Source organism: Pan paniscus, chromosome 2 (assembly GCF_029289425.2).
Source record: "Pan paniscus chromosome 2, NHGRI_mPanPan1-v2.0_pri, whole genome shotgun sequence".
In the NCBI taxonomy this organism is placed as follows: Eukaryota; Metazoa; Chordata; class Mammalia; order Primates; family Hominidae; genus Pan; species Pan paniscus.
In genome coordinates, this window is record NC_085926.1 from 42414442 (window position 1) to 42436909 (window position 22468).

The 22468-nt window shown below is 40.4% G+C and overlaps 1 protein-coding gene across 1 annotated transcript in view; it reads right to left on the reverse strand.

Annotated features, from left to right (window-relative positions):
- Positions 1-21285, reverse strand: part of LYZL4 (lysozyme like 4) — a 114534-nt gene extending 93249 nt beyond the window's left edge. Inside the window, exon 1 of the mRNA XM_063602280.1 lies at positions 21087-21285. The gene's annotated coding sequence lies outside the window, so the exon portion shown is untranslated. The remainder of the gene's footprint in view (positions 1-21086) is intronic.
- Positions 21286-22468: the final 1183 nt, after the last annotated feature.

The window sequence follows — 22468 nt, forward strand, 5'->3', positions numbered from 1 at the left end:
TGCATTTCTTTTTTTTTTTTTTTTTTTTTTTTTTTGAGGCAAAGCAATCTCAGCTCACTGCAATCTCCGCCTCCCAGGTTTAAGTGATTCTCCTGCCTCAGCCTCCCAAGTAGCTGGGATTGCAGATGTGTGCCACTATGTCTGGCTAATTTTTGTATTTTTAGTAGACACGGGGTTTCACCATGTTGGTGAGGCTGGTCTCAAACTCCTGACCTCAAGTGATCTGCCTACCTTGGCCTCCCAAAGTGCTGGGATTACAGGTGTGAGCCACCACACCCACTCAGAGAAGACTGCATTTCTCAGCCTCCTTGTAATTGTTTTGGGGTCATATGACGAGTTCTGACTGATTAAATATGGGTAGTGTGAAATATGAACAGAAGTGACGTGTAACGTTTCTGGGCTGAGGCAATTAAAGTTCCATGCACAACCTTCCAGTCTCTCTTTTCTTGGCCATTGACCACCAGGCCCAGATATAGTAACTAAAAAATGGCGGTGCCTCAGTTAGCCTCAGTTCCTGAGTGACTGTGTAGCAGTTACTGCCAATATTGCACCTGTCCCTGCATATTGGCAGATGGGATGCCAATTGGCATAGACTTTTGTTGAGTTAAATCACTGATATTTGAGGGATTTTTGTTACCACAGCATAACCCCCAGCCAGTCTTAATGTAGAAAATTAGTACCAGAAAAGGATACTGTTGCAATGTGCATGGTGCACCTGCCTCTATCATGGTGGCCAGTGTCTTCCTGCTAGTGTCTTCACCTGAGTTAAGCCAAGCCCTCCTTCCATGTCCCTCATTATGACTTCTCAGTCTTTCATTTGGTCAACCTGAGTCCCCTAAAAAAACAACAAAGCCACAAAAATGCTTTCTTTTCTTTTCTTTTTTTTTTTTTTAAAACTACTCTGTCACCCAGCACCTAGGCTGGAGTCCGATGGCACAATCTTTGTTCACTGCAGCCTCAACCTTCCAGGCTCAAGCAACTCTTCCACCTCAGTCTTCCAGATAGCCGGGACTACAGGCACACACCACCATGCTTGGCTAATTTTTTTTTTTTTTTTGTAGAAACAGGGTTTCACCATGTTGCCCAGGGTGGTCTCAAACTCTTGGACTCAAGCGATCTGCCTGCCTCAGCCTCCCAAAGTGCTAGAATTACAGGTGAGAGCCACCTCATCCAGCCAAAGGTTTCCTTTTGACATGGTACCACCAGCTGGATGTCAGTTTGAGATAACGCTATATAAAAACATTTAGGCCATTACATTCAAGGTTAATATTAATATATGAGCTTTTGTTCCTGTCATAGTGTTGTTAGCCAGTTGCTTTGTAGTCTTGATTGTGTAGTTGCTTTATAGGATTCATGGGATATGTGCTTATGTGTGCTTTTGCGGTAGTGAGTATCATATCATTCTTTTGTTTCCTGGTTTAGAACTCCCTTAAGCATCTCTTGTAGGGCTGGTCTGGTGATGATTAATTCACTCAGCAATTGCTTGTCTGGGAAATACTTTATTTCTTTTTTGTTTATGAAGCTAGTTTGGTCGGATATAAAATTCTTGGCTGGCACTCACACTTTACTTTGGACACAGACATTGGACCTGGACCTTGGACCTTGATTTATCCAATTCCTTTGACATAAGCTTAGAGCTGGAACTTGGATCTGCAACTAAACCTTGGATGTGAATTTGGATCTTAGTTCTGCTCCTTGAACCTCATCCTTGGGCCTGGATTGGGCCAGAACCTTAAACATGACCTTAGACCTGGACAGTGGTCATGGACTTGACCCATGGGCTGATAATATTAAGCATCTGTATTAGTCTATTCTCACACTGTATAAAGATACTACCCAAGACTGGGTAATTTATAAAGGAAAGAAATTTAGTTGACTCACAGTTCTGCATGGCTAGGGAGGCCTCAGGAAACTTACAATCATGGTGGAAGGCAAAGGAGAAGCAAGCACCTTCTTCACAAGGTAGCAGGCAAGAGAGAGCATGTGTAAGGGGAAGAGCCCCTTATAAAACCATCAGATCTCACGAGAATTCACTCATTATCACAACAACAACATAGAGAAAACTGTCCCCATGATCCAATCACCTCTCTCCCTCAACATATGGTCCCACCCTCAATATGTGGGGATTAAAATTTGAGATGAGATTCGGGCAGGGACACAGAGCCAAACCATATCATTCCAACACTGCCCTTGCCCCAAATTTCATATCTTTTCACATTTCAAACCCAATCATGCCTTCCCAACAGTCCCCCAAAGTCTTAACTCATTTCAGCATGAACTCAAAAGTCCACAGTCCAAAGTCTCATCTGAGGCGAGGCTACAAGCCTGTAAAATCAAAAACAATTTTGTTCCTTCCAAGACACAATGGGGGTACAGGCACTGGGTAGGTACACCAATTCCAAATGGAAGAAATTGGCCAAAGCAAAGGGGCTACGGGCCCCATGCCAGCCCCAAATCCAGCGGGGCAGTCCTTAAATCTTAAAGCACCAAAAGGATCTCCTTTGTCTTCATGTCTCACACCCAGGGCACACTGATGCAAGGGGTGGGCTCCCATGGCTTTGGGCAGCTCCTTCGCAGGCTGGCATTGAGTGCCTGTGGCTCTTCTGGGCACACATTGCAAGCTGTCAGTGGATCTACGATTCTGGGGGCTGGAGGACAGTGGCCCTCTTCCCACAGCTCCACTAGGCAGTGACCCAGTGGGGACTCCAACCCCACATTTCCCTTCCACACTACCCTAGCAGAGGTCCTCCATGACACCTTGATTTCAGATTTCTACCCTCCAGAACTATAAAAGAATAAATTTAAGCTACTCAGTTTGTGGTACTTTGTTACAACAGCACTAGGAAATTAATATAGTTTATTTTCTGAATTAATTGAAGTGATCATATGTTTGCTTTTGGCTAGTCTGTTAATAAGCTGAATTACATTGATCAGTAGAATTTGCAGCAATGTCACTTCTTTTATTCCTGATGTTGGTAATTTGTTATCTGCTATCTTTTTTTTTCAATCTGGTTAGAGAATTATTAATTTTATTGATCTTCTCAAAGAACCAGCTTTTGGTTTTGTTGATTTTCATTGCTGATTTCCTGACTTATATTTCATTTGTTTCTTCTCTGATATTTATTATTTTCTTTTTTTCTGCTTAAAGTTTAATTTTTTTCTTCTTCTTTTAGGTTATTAATATGATATCTCAAGTCATTAACTGGAGACTTTCAAATTAATGAATTTAGGTGTTTTAGTGATATAAATTTCTCCCTAAATACTGCGTTAGCTCTATCTGACACACCTTGATATATTGTGCTTTCATTTTCATTTAGTTCTAACTATATTATAATTTTCTTTATGATTTCTTCTTTTCCCATGTTCTATTTAGGTTCCAAATATTTGGTATTTTTAAGACACCTTTTTGTTATTTATTTTAAATTTAATTCCAATGTGGTCAAAGAATATACTTTGTATGATTTAAATTATTCTGAATTTGTCTGGACTTGTTTTATAGCAGAGTGTGGTAGATCTTGGTAAATATTCCATGTGCACTAGTAGGAAATATGTATTTCTACTGTTTGGGGGTGGAATGCCCTATTAATATGAATTACATCAAGTTGTTTGACAATGTGTTTCAAGTCTTCTATATCCCTGTTAATTTCTTTTATTGAGAGAAGGATGCTGTGATAGACAGAATAGTAGCCTCCAAACATGCCCATGCCCTGCTTCCCAGAACTTTTGAATGTATTACTTTACATGGCAAAAGTGACTTTGCAGATGTCATTAAGGTTACAGACCTTGAGATAGGGAGATTATCCTGGATTGTCCAGGTGGGCCCAGTATAATCACATGAGCTCTGAGAAGAGCCCTTCTCAGATGTGATCAGAGGAAAAGGTCAGAGAAATGCAACATTACTGGCTTGGAAGATGGAGGAGGGGGAGCATGAGCCAAGGAATACTAATGGCCTCTATAAACTGGGAAATACAAGGAAATAAATTCTCCCCCAGAGTCTCCAGAAGGTAATGAGGTCCAGAAAACTTTCATTTTAACCCAGAGAGACCTGTATCATACTTTTGACTTAAAGAACGTTATAAGATCCGTAAATATACGTTTTTTCAAGCCACTAACTTTGTGGCGATTTGTTTCTGCAGCAATAGAAAACTAATACCGTTACAATCTCTATCGTTGTGGATTTGTCTATTTCTCTTTGCAGTTCTCTCAGTTTTTGCTTCATGCATTTTGAAGCTCTATTATTAGGAGTATAAATTCTTAGGATCATTTGACCTCTTTGTCATAAAAAAAGATCTTCCTTATTCCTGCTATTAGTCTTTGCTCTGAACTCAAATTCATCTGATATTACTTCAATTATTTAGCATGGTGTATCTTTTTCCATCTTTTAACTTTAAGCCTATTTTTGTCTTTACATTTAAAGAAGTCTTTTGTAGGCAGATTTTTAAAAATTAATCCAGTTTGGCAATCTCTGCCTTCTAGTTGAGCTGCTTAGATAATTTACATTTAATGTGATTATATAGTTGGGCTTCTATTTGTTTCATCTGTGCCTTGTTACTCTTTTCTTCTTTTTCTACATTTTTAGATTAAGCGTTTTTATGGTTCAATAGTTATCTCCTTGGTTAGCTCATTGTTGTGTTATTTTATGTATGCTTTGTGGTTTATAGTATATTTAATTTATCACAGAATAATTTCTGGTGATATTATACCACTTTGCATGCAGTATAGAACCTTACAATAGAATGCCAGTCTGAGGAACTTGGAAAACCACTCCCACAGAGAAACATCCATTAGATTGGTCAAGATTAGCAAATATAATCATTCAAAGTCTCTGAAGAGTGGCCAAAGGGCTTACAACAAATTGAGAAGCATTTATTTAACAAAATCAGTGGAAACATGGTAAATAATGTAATATAGTAAATAAGGTTTATGCTGCACAATGGGGGAAGAGGCTATTCCTAGAACCCGGGTAATTCCTACGGACCCTTCAGGGCCGCCACGTACAGTGTAAAAGTTCAGAGAAGACTACAGTAACTCTATACAAGCAAGGCAATAAGGGTTCAACTCCCTCAGGATGAAGGCTGGACTACCCAACGAGTCAAAATCCATATAAAAGGCTGGTTAAGGCCATAAGAACATGGAATGGGTGCTAGAAGAAGAAATCCATCAGTGAAAACTATGGCCATTACAGAAACAGACACTGAACCTACCACATTTTCTTCCTAAGGGGCCGTGTATTAATATATAATGATACAATTTAATTTATTTTCCTCATCCCCTCTTCCTTTACATCACTGTTATATGGAGTCTGATGGTTGTAGATAATCCTACAGTTCAGACCTTAGGTTGTGGAATATTGAAACAAAATAATGACAGAACTACAAGAACAAACATCCATCATGCAGAGATCCAGGATTTTGAAGGGATACAGTTACTGATAAAACACTAGGTTAAGCCTTCTTTGGAGGGGCATACAGTTGACCCTTGAACAATATGGAGGTTAGAGACGTTAACCACTTGCGTAGTTGAAACTCCATATATAACTTTTGACTTCCCTAAAACTTAACTGCTAATAGCCTACTATTGACTGGAAGACTTACCAATAACATAAACAGTTGATTAACACATATTCTGTATATGTATTATATACTGTATTTTTATAATACAGTAAGCTACAGAAAAATGTTATTAAGAAAATCATAAGGAAGAGAAAATATATTTGATATTCATTAAGTGGAAGTGGATCATCAGGAAGATCTTCATCCTTGTCATCTTCAGGTTGAGTAGGCTAAGGAGGAGGAAGAGAAGGGGTTGGTCTTGCTGTCTCAGGGATAGCAGGGGAGGAGGAGGTGGAAGGGGAGACAGTGGAGACAAGCACACTTGGTGTAACTTTGTGGAAATACATCATAATTTCTGTCTGACATTTTTGCTTTTTCATTTCTCTAAAGATGTTTCTATATGGTATCAATTCTTCTTCCATCATTTGCTTTGGTTTCAGTGCCCCATCATAGAAGGGTCTATGTCATCAAATAAGTCAAATGCCGTCTTGTTTAATCAAAATCCTTCTACCAGATCATCTATTGTCAATTTGTTTTCTGGCACTGCTTCTTCTATGTCTTCTTCCTCATCATCTGACACTGGTTCAGAAGCATTCATCTTCATTAGTCGTCTTCTGTTAATTCCTCTAGTGTAGTGTCTGTCAGCTCGTGAATTTCTCCAACATCCATATCTCTAAACTCTTCATCCTCTACCTTCTTGCCATATCCACAATCTCTTTTATGATTTCCTTGATTGGCTCTGTCATAAATTCTGTGAAATCTTGCACATCTGGACACAGATTTCTCTAGCAGGAATTTATTGTTTTGGGCTTGATAGATTTCACAGCTTTTACTATGACAACAATGACATTTTCAATGGTGTAATTAATCCATCCAGATTTTCTTGAGGTTCTCTTCCATAGCATTGACAATCCTTCCCATAGAATACTATATGTAATGCAACTTAGTTGTCCTTATGCTTGTCTCATCTAGAAGCTGAATTAGAGACATTGTGTTTGGGGGCAAGTAGACCACTTGGACATCTTCAGTGTTGAACTCATGGGTTCACCCAGAGGTGGCCAAGGAGCATTGTCTGATAGTGAAATAACTTTAAAATGCAGTCTCTTAATGGCAAGGTACTTCCTGACTTTCAGGGACAAAGCATCAATGGAATCAATCCAGAAAAAGTGTTCTCATTGTCCAGGCCTTCTTGTTGTACAACCAAAAGACTGGCAGTTGGAGTTTATCTCTTCCCTTCAAGGCTCTAGGGTTAGCAGCTTTATAGATAAGAGCACTCCTAATCATAAACCTGATTGCATTTGCACAAAACAGTAGCATTAGCCTATCCCTTCCTGCCCTAAATCCTGGTGCCCACTTCTCTTTCTTACTAATAAATGCCCTTTGTGGCATTTTTTTTTTTTTTTACAGAATAGAGTACTTTCATCTGCATAAAAACCTATTCAGGCAGATATCCTTTCTCCTCAGTGCTTTTCGTGATGGTGCCTGGGAAGTTCTCTGCTGCCTCTAAGTTGGCAAAAGCTGCTATTCCTGTTATTTTGACATTTTAAAGGCCAAATCACTTTCTAAAATTATCAAATCATCCTTTTTTGCCATTAAATTCTCAGGCTTTAGATCCTTCCTTTTGCTTTAAGTTGTCATATAATGACTTCGCTTTTTCTTGAATCATATTAGAGTTTATAGGATATGCCTTTTTATAGCAATCCTGCACCCACATAAGAGCTGCATTTTCAACATGAGATAACAACCTGTTTCACAGTAAGTCCAAGGTTTTCACACCTGTTGGCACAGCTGGCACGATGACTTCACTATTTTTACAATAGTCCTTACACTGGATTCATTCATTTTAAAATGGTGGGCAGCCAGAGCTGCAGACCTCAATCCATGGTGCATATTTTTCGACTTTTTCAATTCAACTTTTTCTTGTAATGTCATGCCTTTTCTCTGCTTTTTAGGAGCACTTCCAGCGTCATTAGTGGTACTTTGTATGTGTCCCATGGTGTTATTCAAAGTTTATAATGTTGCACTAACCATGATGAAAAATACAGGAGAACTGCAGCAGATCACTTTTTACTGCAAAATGCAATTTGCTCGAGGGTTGAATTCTTCATGTGAAGATGCTTAGCATCACACAGTGTTTTAAGCAGATCCTTACAACACTTGAGGTCACTGCAACAGCAACAGGAGGTGGTTACGAAATTACTACAGTAATACAGTATGTATCATGGTTAATTTTATGCAGTTATGATTTAATATTGCATCTTTACTTTTGAATTTATCCTGACTGTGAATAGCAACATGTGCAGTCTGTGTGTGTAAGTTGTAATAAATTTTAACTTTTTATAATAGATTTGTGTATATTTTATTGTAGTAAATGATAAAATAGATGACTATCTACATACTAGTCTTGAACCTTCAAATAAAACTTTGAAACTAGAATTAGGATATGGTCCTGGACTTTAAATCTTGGATATGGACGTCAGACATAAACCTTGAACCTGGACCCCAAGGATAAACTATGGATCTTTTACCTAGAAATTGGACTATGGCATCAGATCTGGACCTTGGACATAAACCTGAACTGACCTTGAATGAAGGCCTTGGAAGTGAACATAAAATCTCCAACCACCATGACACTTGACTTGGATGTTGGACCTTAAGCTATGCTTAGATTTATCCAGGACCTCAAACCTGACTTTAGACCTGCACCTGGGTATTAGACCTGAAAAAATTGACTTGGAATTTGAACCTGTACTATAGATCTTGACCTGAACCTCAGACATAGACTTGTCCTTGATATCTGGACTTTATACTTTCACCTTAGACTGGGATTTGGCCAGATCATTGGACCTGACCATGGACCTGGACTTTAAAAACTGGACCTTAAACCTGGATCTCAGGCCTGAATATGAATCTTGGATCTGGATCTTGGACCTTGCTTTGAAATGCACATAGGACCCAACCTAAGGCATGAAACTTTGCTCTTAACTTAGACCATGAAACTGAATTTTGGACCTGGACCTAGACTTTGGCATTGGACCTGGACATTGCACCTAGAACTTACACCTGGACCTCAAACCTGGGTAAGAATTTTGGACCTGGATCTTGGACCTTTCTTTGAACTCATATTAGACCTGATCTTGGGCCTGGAACCTGAACTTTGGATGTGGATCTAGACCATTGGATCCAGGGTACTGAATCTAGGTTTTGGACTTTAGAAATGGATTTTGGACCTTGAACCTAGACCTCAAAACATGGACCTCCCTATTGCTTTGTAGAAGAAATTATAATGAACATAAGCATTTCTAAGCAAAAAATCTAAAATTAAAAAAAAGTCATTCCTCTCAATTACACTGTTGAATTCTAGCAGCATTTGTGAAAATCAGCTAAGACTCACATAGAGTTCACAAAAGTTCCTATTGCAAGTTACAGTGAGTTAAAGTGAATCTAAACAATATTTGTGTGAAAAGGTCTATTATCACATATTATTATTATCAAAAGTACTTTCTTATTCAAGTTAGAGGCAATTAAGATGAATCAGATACGTGTGAAAACAAGCAGTTTCCCCAAATATATAAACAAGCCCAGTCTTGTACATTCTTCTCAAAAGTATGTTCTTGCTGAAAATTAAATAAAATCAGGTGTACTTGCTCAATAAGAAAGAAAACAAGTTCAGAATCAGAATCAAAGTTAAAACTTTAGTTCCAACATCAAAATCATGGTCCAAAGTCAAAATAAAAGGTCTAGATCCATGTCCAATTTCTCGTGTATAAGGTCTGGTCTAACGTCCAATGCAAAGCCAAATCCAAAGTTCAAAGTCCTGGCTCACAGTCTAGATCTAGGTTGAAGTTCTAGGTGTGAGGTCCAAGTCCAAGGTCCACATCAAAGTTCTCATAGCCATATCCAGAGCCATGTCAGGTTCTGGTCAAGGTCCTATTCTAAGGTCCAGAGCTGAGTTTGGGTCCAAGTTTCCAGGTTGACTTTGAAGTCCTAATCCCAAGTCCAGTTCCAAGTTGGAGGTCCACATTCAAATGCAAGCTCAATGCAGGTCAAGGTTCATGTCCTGGTATAAGGCCCAGATACATGTACAGGCCCATCATCCATGTGCAAGTCCAATTTCCATGTTTAAGCTCAGGTCCAATGTCTAGATCAAAACAAGGTCAAAGATCCAGGCCAAAGGTCTATATTCAGGTCTAATTTCCAGGTATAAGTTCACGACAAAGAAGCAAATAAATGTCAAAGTCTGAGGTCAAGGTCCAAACTTTAGATCCAAGGTCTAAGTTCAAAGCCAAGGTTCAAGGTTCAGGTCTGAGGTTCTGGTCAAGGCCCAAGACTGATTTCCAAGATCCAAGTCCAGTTCCACATCTGAGGTCCAGATCCAAATGCAGGTTTACTGTAGAAGGGCAAGGACAAGGTCTAAACCTCAGGTCCTGGTCTAGGTTTAACTTAATATGTAAATGTTAGATCTAGACTCAGGTCCAAGATCCAGGTCTACTGGCAAATCCAAGGATATGAAAAAATCCATGACTAAATTCCAGATTCAAAATTCATATCCTAAGTCAGTTCCAGGTCCAGGTCAGAATTCCAGATCTGAGGTCCAAATCCAAGTTTAGAAGTCCAGATCTAAGATCCAAAATACAGCTCTAGGTTCCCAGTCTTAATCTAAGACCCAGGTCCAGTTCAAATCCACATTATAAATCCAAGTTCTTTCAACATCTGAGACCAGATCAAAGTCAGGGTCTAAGTCCAGGTCCAAGGCTCAGGCCCACAGTCTTGGTTGAGGATCAAGTTTTAGCACCAAGTTTTAAGCAAGATCATGTTCAGGTCCTCCAGGTCTGAGCTCAAAGATCCCAAGGTCAAAGGTCAATGCCCAAGATTCAAGTCCCAAATCCAGGTTCATGACCAAGAATGAGATCTAAAATCAAGTCCCAGCTCATGGAAAAATTCAAATCTAAGTTGAGATCTTATGTTCAGTCCAAGATCTAAATCCATGTACATAGTCTAGGCCAAGGCCTAAGGTTTGTGACCAGTTCAAAGTCTGAAGTCCAGACACAAGATTCAGATCCAACAATCAGGTCCTGATGCAAGATGCTGGCATAAGACCAATGTCTAGGTCTGAGACATATTTCCAGCACAAAGTTCAGGTCCATATTTCCAGTACAAAGTTCAGGTCCAGGACTTGGTTACTGATCCAAAGTCAGGGTCCATTGCAGAGGTACAAAGTCCAGGTCCAATATCCATATTGATAGTCATGCCCGGGTTTAGGTCTGATGTTTAGGTCTGAGGTTCAACTTAGAGTTTAGAGATTGAAGTCCAAGGACAAGTCAAGAGCTCATGTCCAGTTTCAAGGCACAGAACCAAATTCAGGTCATGATCAGATCAGAGGTATAGGTCCAAGATCCAGCTTCAAAATTAAAGATACTGATCTAATTTCTAAGTCCAAAGAAAATATTTGAATCTAGATCCAAGATTCATAAGGACTAGGACAATGCCCAAGGTCTAGGTCCAGTTCCAAGGTCCAGGTTCAAGATCCTGATACCAAAAACTGGTTAGATTCATCTTAATTTGGACAAATACTGTTTGGATTTGTTTTAATCTACTTTAATTTACAATAGTAACTTTTAAGAACACTGTGACTTGGATCTAGTTTTCACAAATACTGCATGGATTCATCTTTTGTCTAACTCAAAATAAGAAGTTCCTTTTTAGAGTTAAGTGTGATACTTAGCTCATTTTTGCATATTCTACTAAGATTCGTGTCACCAGAGATGAATCTGCTGAGAGGAATGCGTGCTTTTCAGATTTTGCTCAGGTAATGTTTAAGTGCCTCACAGATTATTTTACCAAGCAATAAGTTACTTTGGAGAAGAGTGTTTGAGACTTGTTTACACTAATAATGCTTCATTTTAAAACAACTATACAGTTTTCCAGTTCCACCCAAATGAATTGTCCCATTCTCCCTGGTCCTCTCTCTTACAACTAAAAATCTCTGGACACAAAACAACATAAGCATAAGAAGACTTTGGGCTGGGCACGGTAGCACATGCCTGTAATCTTAGAACTTTAGAAGGCCGAGGAAAGAGGATTGCTTAAGGCCAAGAGTTTGAGAGACCAGCCTGGCCAATATAGCAAAACCCCATCTCTATTTAAAAAAAAAAAAAAAAAGTTGGTTCTTCGAAAGATAAACAAAATTAATAAACTGCCAGCCAGACTAATGAAGAAAAAGAAAAGAAGAGAAAAAATCCAAATAAATAAGATCAGAACTGAAAAAGGAAATATTACAACCGATACCACAGAAATACAAAAGATCACAGACTATTATGAGCAACTATATGCTCACTAACTAGAAAATCTATAGGATACAGATAAATTCCTGGAAACATACAATCTTCCTGATTGAACTAGGAGAAATAGAAACCTTGAACAGACCGATAACAAGATTGAATCAGTAATTTTAAAAATCTTCCAATAAAGAAAAGCCCAGGACCAGATGGATTAACAGCCAAATTCTACCAAACGTACAAAGAACTAATATCAATCCTCTAGAAACTATTCCCAAAAACGGAGAAGGAGGGAGTTCTTCCTAACTCATTGTATGAGGCCAGCATCATCGTGATACCAAATCCAGACAAGGACACAACAAAAACAACAAAAAAGAAAACTACACAGATCAATATCCCTAATGAGCATAGATGTAAAAGTCCTCAAGAAAATACTAGCCAACTGAATCCAATAGCACATCAAAAAGATAATACACAGCCAGGTGTGGTGATGCACTCCTTTAGTCTTAGCTACTCAGGAGCCTGAGGCAGAAGGATTGCTTGAGCTCAGGAGTTTGATACCAGCCTAGGAAACATAGTGAGACCCTATCTCAACAAAAAATTTAAAAATGAGCTGAGCATGGTGGCATGTGCTTGTAGTCCCAGTTACTTCAGAGGCTGAGACAGGATTGCTTGAGCTCAGGAGGTTAAGGCTGCAGTGAGCCGTGATCATGCCACTATGCTCCAGTCTCAGGGACAGAGCAAGATCTTGTCTCAAAAAAAAAAAAAAAAGTTTTTGGCCAGGAGCAGTGGCTCATGCCTGTAATCCCAGCACGTTGGGAGGCCAGAGCAAGTGGATTGCTTGAGGCCAGGAGTTCGATGCCAGTATGGCCAACATGGTGAAACCCTGTCTCTACTAAAAAATACAAAAATTAGCTGGATGTGGTGGTGCATGCCTGTAATCCTAGCTTCTTGGGAGGCTGAAGCATGAGAATTGCTTGAACCTAGCAGGCGGAGGTCACAGTGAGTTGAGATCACGCCACTGTACTCCAGCCTGGGCAACAGAGCAAAGCTGTCTCAAAAAAAAAAAAAAAAAAATTTAAAGGTGCACAAATCTCTCATACACTGTTGGTAGGAATGTAAATTAGCACAACCACTATGGAGAACAGTTTGGAGGTTCCACAAAAAACTGCAAATAAAAATACCATATGATCCAGCAATCTCACTGCTGGGTATATACCCAACAGAAAGGAAATCAGTATATCAGAGAGATATCTGCACTCCCATGTTTGTTGCAGCTCTGTTCACAATAGCCAAGATTCAGAAGCAACCAAAATGTCCATCAACAGATGAATGGATAAAGAAAATGTGGTACTTATTTACAATGGAGTACTATTCAGCCATAAAAAAGAATGAGATCCTGTCATTTGCAACAACATGGATAGAACTGAGGGTCATTATGCTAAGTGAAATAAGCCAAGCCAAGAAAGACAAACTTTGCATGTTCTCACTTATTTGTGGGATCTGAAAACAAAACAATTGAACTCATTGAGATAGAGAGCAGAAGGATGGTTACCAGAGGTTGGGAAGAATAGTGGAGGGTAGGGAGGAGATGTGGGGAATGGTTAATGGGTACAAAAATAGTAGTTAGAAAGAATGAATAAGGCCTAGTGTTTGATAGTGTAACAGGGTGACTATAGTCAATAATAATTGTACATTTTAAAATAACTAAAAGAGTATAATTGGATTGTTTATAACACAAAGGATAAATGCTTAAGGGAATGGGTATCCCATTTTATATGATATGATTATTATGCATTGTATGCCTGTATCAAAACATCTCATGTATCCCATAAATATATACACCTACTGTGTACCCCCCAAAAGTGTGCAAAGGATATGAATAGTATATATATATATTTTTTTTTTTTGAGATAGTCTCGCTCTGTCACCCAGGCTGGAGTGCAGTGGTGCGATCTCAGCTCACTTCAAGCTCCGCCTCCCAGGTTCATGCTGTTCTCCTGCCTCAGCCTCCCGAGTAGCTGGGACTACAGGCGTCCACCACCATGCCCAGCTAATTTTTTGTATTTTTAGTAGAGATGGGGTTTCACCATGTTAGTCAGGATGGTCTCGATCTCCTGACCCCGTGATTTGCCTGCCTCAGCCACCCAAAGTGCTGGGATTACAGGCATGAGCCACTGTGCCCAGCCCCATGAATAGTCATTTTTTAAAAGAATACAAATGGCCAGCAGGTATGTGAAAAAATACTCAACATCACTAAACATCAGAGAAATACAAATTAAAACCACAATGGGCTATCACCTTACCTCAGTCAGAATCACTATTATTAAAAAGTCAAAAAGTAACAGATGTTGTCAAGGATGCAGAGAAAAGGGAACTCTTATATGCTGTTGGTGGGAATGAAAATTAGCACAATCTCTGTGGAAAACAGTGCAGAGATTGCTCAAAGAACTAAAAATAGAACTACCATCTGATCCAGCAATCCCACTACTGGGTATCTACCCAAAGGAAAAGAAATCAACCCATCAGGCCTGCACAGTGACTCATGCCTATAATGTTAGCACTTTGGGAGGCCGAAGTGGGAGGATTGCTTGAGCCCAGGAGTTTGAGACCAACATAGTTAGACCTTGTCTCTACTAAAAATAAAGATTAAAAAATTTGCCAGGCATGGTGGTGTGCACCTGTAGTCCCAGCTACTTGGAAGGCTGAGGCAGGAGGATCTCTTGAGCCTGGGAGGTCGAGGCTGCAGTGAGCTATGATCAAGCCACCATACTCCAGCCTGGGCAACAGAGCAAGATCCTGTCTCAAAAAGAAAAAAATACAAATCAATACATCAAAAAGATACCTGCACTCATATATTTATTGCAGCACTATTCACAATAGCAAAGTATGGAATCAACCTAAATATCCATCAACAGATAATTGGATAAAGAAAATGTGGTGTATATATACAACAGAATACCATTCACCATTAAAAAAGAATAAAACCATGTCTTTTGCAGTAACATGGATGGAACTGGCGGTCATTATCTTAAGTGAAACAAGCCAGACATAGAAAAACAAATATTGAAGATTTTAACTCAGCGGTGGGAGCTAAATATGTGTATATATGGATGTAGAGAGGAGAATGATAGATAATGGAGACTCAGAAGGGTGAAGGAGTAGGAGAGCGACAGATGATGAGAAATTACTTAATTGGTGCAATGTATGTTATTTGAGTTATGGCTACCCTAATGGCTACCCTAAAAGCCCTGACTTGACCACTATGCAATCTATGCATGTAACAAAATTGCACTTATACCCCATAAATTTATATAAATAAACAAAAAGAAAAGAGAAATACAGAATGAGAATGATATGGTTTGGCTCTGTGTCCCTACCCAAATCTCATCTCAAATTTTGTAATTCCCAATATTGGGAGAGGGGTCTGGTGGGAGGTGATTGGATCATGGGGGTGGCTTTCCCCCTTACTGTTCTCGTGATAGTGATTGAGTTCTCCTGAGATCTGGTTGTTTAAGAGTGTGTAGCACTTCCCCTTCGCTCTCTCTCTCCTGCTCCACTGTGGTAAGATGTGCTTGCTTCCCCTTCACCTTCTGCCATGATTGTAAGTTTCCTGAAGCATCCCAGCCATTCTTCCTGTACAGCCTGTGGAACTGTGAGTCAATTAAACCTCTTTTCTTCATAAATTACCCAATCTCAGGTAGTTCTTTATAGTAGTGTGAGAATGAACTAATACAGATAAGTAGATTAAACAAACAGAAAATGGCAAATCATCAATGAATATAAATATACCAGTAAAACAACAGATATTGGCACAGTAGATTTTAAAGATGATACAATATACTGCCTACAAGAAATTCATTTCAAATATAAAGACACAGGTACGTTGAAAGTATAAAGGTGGAAAAAATACACCGTGCAAACTTTGAGCCCAATAAAAGGTATATTAATGTCAGATAAGGTAGACTTCAAAGCAAAGAAAATTACTAGATGCAAAGAAGGCCATTACATAATGATAAAAGAATCAATCCACCAGAAAGATATGGCAATGTTCAATGTGTAAATACCAAATAACAGAGCCTCAAAATACACGAGTGATCTGAAAGGAGAAATTGAAAACCCACAATTAGAGTTGAGAACCTTAGCACCCCACTCTCAGCATTTGTTAGAACTACTAGGAAAAAAAATTAGCAAGAATATAAAAGAACTGAACCACACAACCAACCAACAGAATCAAACTGACGTATATAGAACACTCCACCTAACAAGAGCAGAATATACATTATTTGTAAGTATTCATGGTACATGCACCAAGACAGACCATATCCAGGGGTGTCTAATTTTTTGGCTTCCCTGGGCCACATTGGAAGAAGAATAATTGTCTTGGGCCACACACAAAATACATTAACACTAATGATAGCTGATGAGGTAAAAAAAAAAAAAAATCACAAGAAAATCTCATAATGTTTTAAGAAAGTTTATGAATATGTATTAGGCCGCATTCAAAGCCATCCTGGGCTGCATGTAAAAAAAAGTACAAAAATTAACCAGGTGTGGTGGCACATGCCTGTAGTCCCAGCTAATCAGGAGGCTGAGGTGGGAGGATCACTTGAGCCCGGGAGGTACAAGTTGCAGTGAGCCAAGATTGTACCACTGTACTCCAGCCTGGGTGATAGAGTGAGACCCTGTCTTAAAAAAAAAAAAAACATATATATATACACACACACACATACATACATACATACATACATATGTTTACACATACATACATACATGTGTTTACACACACAGAGATACACATATATACACACATATATATGTATAGAACTAAATTAAAATGAAAATATAACATATCAAAATATGTGGGGTGCAGCTAAATGGTTGAGAGGGAAGTACAATACTAAAGGCTCACATTAGAAAAGAGAAAGTCTCGAATCAATAATGTAAGCGCCCATCTGAAGAAACTTTAGAAAAAGAAAAGAAAAATAAACCCAAAGCAGGCAGAAGGGAGGAAATAATAAAGATAAGATTATAAATCAGTGAAATTAAAAATTTAAAAATAATAGAGAAAAATCAATAAAACATAGCCTGCTTGTTTGAAAAATTTAAAAAAGATGATAAGCCCCTAACAAGACTCACAAAGATAAAAAGAGAAAACACGAATCACCAGTGTCATAAATGAAATACTACAATTTTATGCTGATAAATTTGACTCCCTTGCTCTTCCCCCCATCTTGGCTCCTGTGGAGGCCTGCTGGTAACAGGACTTATAAAAGGAAATATGTCTGGAAGACTGTGGTCCAAGGCCATTTTTGCTGGCTATAAACGGGGTTTCCAGAACCAAAGGGAGCACACAGCTCTTCTTAAAATTGAAGGTGTTTATGCCTGAGATGAAACAGAATTCTATTTGGGCAAAAAGGCCCATGGAAACAGTGGCATGGTTCATGCCAAATTCCAAAGTGATCTTCCTGCTAAGACTATTGGACATGGAATCGGAGTGATGCTGTACCCCTCAAGGATTTAAACTAATGAAAAGTCAATAAATAAACGTGGATTTAAAAAAAAATTTGCTCCCTTGAAGAAATGGACCAATTCCTCCAAAATCACAAACTACTAAAATTTAACCAAGATGTAATGGGTAATCTGAATAGTCCTATAACCACTGAAGAAATTGAATTCGTAATTTTAAAACTCCTAAAAAAGAAATATCCAGGCTCAGGTAGTTTCAATGGAGAATTCTACCAAATTTTTTTTTTTAACTTAACACCAACTTCACACAACATCCTCCAGAATAATAGAAGGGGAAGGAATACTTTCCAACTCACTTTATGAGACTGGTATTACCCTGATATAAAAACCAGACAGCAGGCCGGGCACAGTGGCTGACGCCTATAATCCCAGCACTTTGGGAGGCTGAGGCAGGCAGATCACATAAGACCAAGAATTCGAGACCAGCCTGTCCAACACGGCAAAACCCTGTCTCTACTAAAAATACAAGAATTAGCCAGGCATAATGGTGCATATCTGTAATCCCAGCTACTGGCACATCTGTAATCCCAGCTGAGGCAGGAGAATTGCTTGAACCCAGGAGGCAGAGGTTGCAGTGAGTTGAGATCGTTTCACTGCACTCCAGTCTGGGAGACAGAGCAAGACTCTGTCTCAAAAATAAAAAAAAATAAAAAATAAAAATAAAAAACCAGACTGCGATATTGCAAGAAAAGAAAACTACAAACCAATATCTCCCATGAACTTAGACACCAAAATCCTCAACAAAAATTAGTAAACTCAGTCTAGAAATGTATAAAAATAATTATGCAACAAGACCAAGTATGATTTATTCTAAGTATACAAGACTGATTCAATATTTAAAGAACAATCAGTATAATTCACCACATAAACACCACGTAATATATATATAGAGAGAGAGACAGAGAGAGTACTAGAATTTCTAACCACTGCAATAAAAGAAGAAAAATAAATAAAATGTTGCCCAGGCTGGTCTCAAGCGATCTGCCTGCCTCAGCCTCCCAAAGTGCTAGGATTACAGTGGACTGCACCATTGCACTCCAGCCTGGGTGACAGAGTGAGACTCTGTCTCAAAAAAAAAAAAAATAATATATATATATATACACACACACACACACATATACACATATGTATACATATATACACATATGTATACATATATACACATATGTATACATATATACACATATATACATATATACATATATACACATATATATACATATATACATATATACACATATATACACATATATGTACATATATATACACACACACATATATATATACATATATATAGTACTAGAATTTCTAACCCCTGCAATAAAAGAAGAAAAATAAATAGATTGAGAAGGAAAAAATAAAACTGTTCCTATCAGAAATGATACAACTGTCTATGTAGAAAATCACAAGCAATCTTTTTTAAAACTCCTCCAAATAAGAAGTGAGTCTAGCAAAGTAGCAGAACACAAGATCAACAAACAAAAATCAACCACATTTTTTTTTTTTTTGAGACAGAGTCTCACACTGTCACCCAGGCTGGAGTGCAGTGGCGTGATCTCGGCTCACTGCAACCTCCACCTCCCGGGTTCAAGCAATTCTCCTGCCTCAGCCTCCTGAGTAGCTGGGACTACAAGTGTGCGCCACCATGCCCAGCTAATTTTTGTATTTTTAATAGAGACGGGGTTTCACAATGTTGGCCAGGATGGTCTCGATTTCTTGACTTCCTGATCCACCCGCCTCGGCCTCCCTAAGTGCTGGGATTACAGTTGTGTAATGACATTACAGCTGGAAATGACAGTTGTGTCATTTCTGATAGGAACAGCCTGGGCAACGGAGTAAGACCCTTCCTTGAAAAAACGAAAAACAAACCAAAAACCCCCCGCAAATAACAAAGGGAAGAAAAGATAATTTTAAAGTGAAAAAATCTGGGAGATACTACCTTAGCCAAATGATCAAAGTTAGTATTACCAGTAATGGGACAGTCCTGGCTCACTGCAGCCTTCATGTCCTGAGAGCAAGCATCAATCCTCCCACCTTAGCCCCCCCAAGTAGCTGGAACTACAGGAATGCACCACCACACCCAACTAATTTTTGTATTTTTTGTAGAGGTGGGGTTTCACCATGCTGCCCAGGCTGGTCTCAAGCTATCTGCCCGCCTCAGCCTCCCAAAAGTGCTGGGATTACAGGCATGAGACAGGATGCCCGGCCTGCTTATGCTATTTTTAATGTCCGAATAATCCACATAATGGTTTTTGTTTTAGTGTACATGGATATATGTTACTATTATGAATTAGGAAGAATTTTATATTTGAAACAATTTTTTTTTATAGGATCTTGCTCTGCTGCCTAGGCTAGAGTGCAGTGGTGCAATCATAGCTCACTGCAGCCTCAGGGATCCTCCTACCTCAGCCTCCTAAGTATCTACAACTATAGGTGTGTGCCACTGTGCCTGGCTAATTTAAAAAAAAATTTTTTTTTGCAGAGACAGGATCTTGCCATATTGCCCAGGCTAGTCTTGAACTCCTGGCGTCAAGCAATTTCCCGAACTCAGCCTCCAAAACTGCTGGAATTACAGGTGTGAGCTGCCGTACCCAGCTCGAATTCTTCATTGAAAATGTTGCATAAGCCCACCAATAAAATAAAATAGTTTGTTAATGAATATGTAAATATTTGTGTAATATACATAATTTAAAGCACGTCCCGGTACTCTCTTAAAGTGTCTACATTTGGACACTTGAGGCTATGTGCCTGGGAATTCATTGCAAAATTGCCCTTGAGGTGGTTGAAGTCAGACATTCAGGCAGAGATGATAGTGATGGCTCCAGGGCAGCCTTCAGCCCTGCTTTCAGTCAACCTCCACCCACCACCCCTTCCCCCACATGCTCAACTCAGAGCCCTGGGTCCCAAAACAGATACACTCCATTAACAAGCAAGGGTATGCCCTCCCACTCCAAACGGCCAACAGGCAAATGACCAAAACCAACAAATATCTGGAGGGATTTGGGTTCTTCTGAGCAGACTCATCACCCACCTCCCTTCTCTTTTCCCCCTGCCCTCCCTCTCTCCTCCTTCCCTTAAACACCTTCATTCCACGGGTGACAACACTGAGGTCCAGAAGGGGCAGAGGCTGAATTAATGGCACGGTCAAGATCACCACAGAGCCAGGACTCAACCTATCCTTCTGGTTTCAGGAGAGCCCTGCAATGGTGTAGGAGGCAGGAATCTTGACTTAGGATTCACCTGCCCTGGCTTTCAACAGGCTGCTCACTCCAGCCTGGAGCAAGCCACTGTGCCCATCAGGACCCAGCCCATGTAGCTCCTGACTGGGCTTCCAGGAAGGGCGGCGTGGCACAGCCCATGGTTCCCTGCCCCCTGCAACCTGCAGCACACCACCCTGTGCCCAGGGGTGAAGTGCTCTCAAACAACTGCTCTGGTCACCAATCCCCACCCCAACCCTCAAAGCAAAGTCTCCACCCTCCCTGTTCCTGGACGATTCATTTCATCCTGTTTCCTCCTCCAGGAGCCTGGTTAGAGGCGTCTGAAAGGCAGCTCATCCCTCCTTGGCAAACTCCCTCTCCCACTCTGGAAGACAAAGAGGCTGTTGACTCCTCCCTGGCAGTAAGGAGCACCCAGCCCTTGGGAACTAGGCTCCTGGGGAGGTGGGTTCGCCTCTCCTCCCTTCCCAATGGGTCTTTGGCAAAAAGAAGCAACTCTTCCTGTGACATACCTAAATCACTCCTGCTGCTTCCAGCCAGTTCCCTCCGGCTCCACGGAAAAGCCATTATGCAACTCCAGGCTTTGCGTGCATGTGAAGTGGCTGGTGCTGGTCAGGACATCTGTTCTTCAAGATGGAATGTGTGCCCATTGTCCAGTGCAGATAACCCAGACCCCAGCCTGTAACCCTGAGAGGAAGACGGAAGCTGGCTCCTCTCCAACACGTCACCACACTGCATGCCTCACCAGAGCACAGATGGTGGCATTCCAAGTGCTGAGGAGCCCCTGACACTTACACAGAGTTTAGCTATCTTCCAGGGAAGCAGGATTTTGTGGGGGCTCTAAATTCATCTATGACTTAAGCAACAGTTCTCTGTTAACCAGACCTTGGGTTACCCAGAGCATGCTCTCCCCTGGCTTCAGCAGCCAGCAGGGAGAGCCTTCTTTGGGAGCCAGGGACGTGGGGGTGCTCCTGGGTTCCCAGACCTCCAGAGAGATCATAAGAAAGTGGGAAAAGAACCTCAAGCTCCAGCCCAGCCCCACACTGTGTGGTGTGTAGCTTGGAGCTCTTTGGATTTCAGCTTCCTCAGAGATGGGCAGACAATCTCTCAGACTGTCCAGCTTAGGGACTGTCTCTTGTTTCTAACAGATATGTCATCTATTGGCTCCCCAAAACATACCCTGCTCTGTCCTCTGCCTCCATAGAATACGGGCTAGGAGGTTAAACCATCCTCCAAACCACCAGGGTCTGAAACTTCCAGCCCTTCCCCCAAAACAAAGATATATTGCAGTTCCAGAGGGGGACTATGCTTCTCAGTCCTGGGGCCACAAAGATCCCCCAGCCAAATCTCACCTCCCACATATGGTACAAAAAGGCAAAGTACACATACAGGGCCTAAAGACCGTGACATCAGAGCACAGGAGGGAGGCAGGATAGGAGCTGTGGGAACAGTCCACCCTTATTCACTATGTGAGCTTCCCCAGGTCCCTTAGCCTCTCCCAGCCTCAATTTCTTCAACAATATAATGGGCACACGTATACACCCCAACAGAGCCCAGGGTGTGGCCCAGACTCTCCTTAATACTTACTCAGTTCTGCTCCCTGCCCAACAGGTCACTGCTCTGCCCACCCTGTGCTTCTTCTCATGCCACAGGGAAAACTGGACCAGCCACCCCCTTCTCATAGGGAAATCCTGCAATCCCATCATTCGGAGTGATGATCAAGCCCAGACATAGCCTTCATTTATGAAGGCCTGGTCCAGCAGGAATTGTGCACTCCTTTCTCTGAGCCAAAAAGAGGAGTAGGATTGAGTAGCACCTGAATAAATAGAAATTTCTGCCTTTACCCCAGATAAGCAGAGTGGCTTTGCTGAGTATAAGAAACAAACTCTGGGTC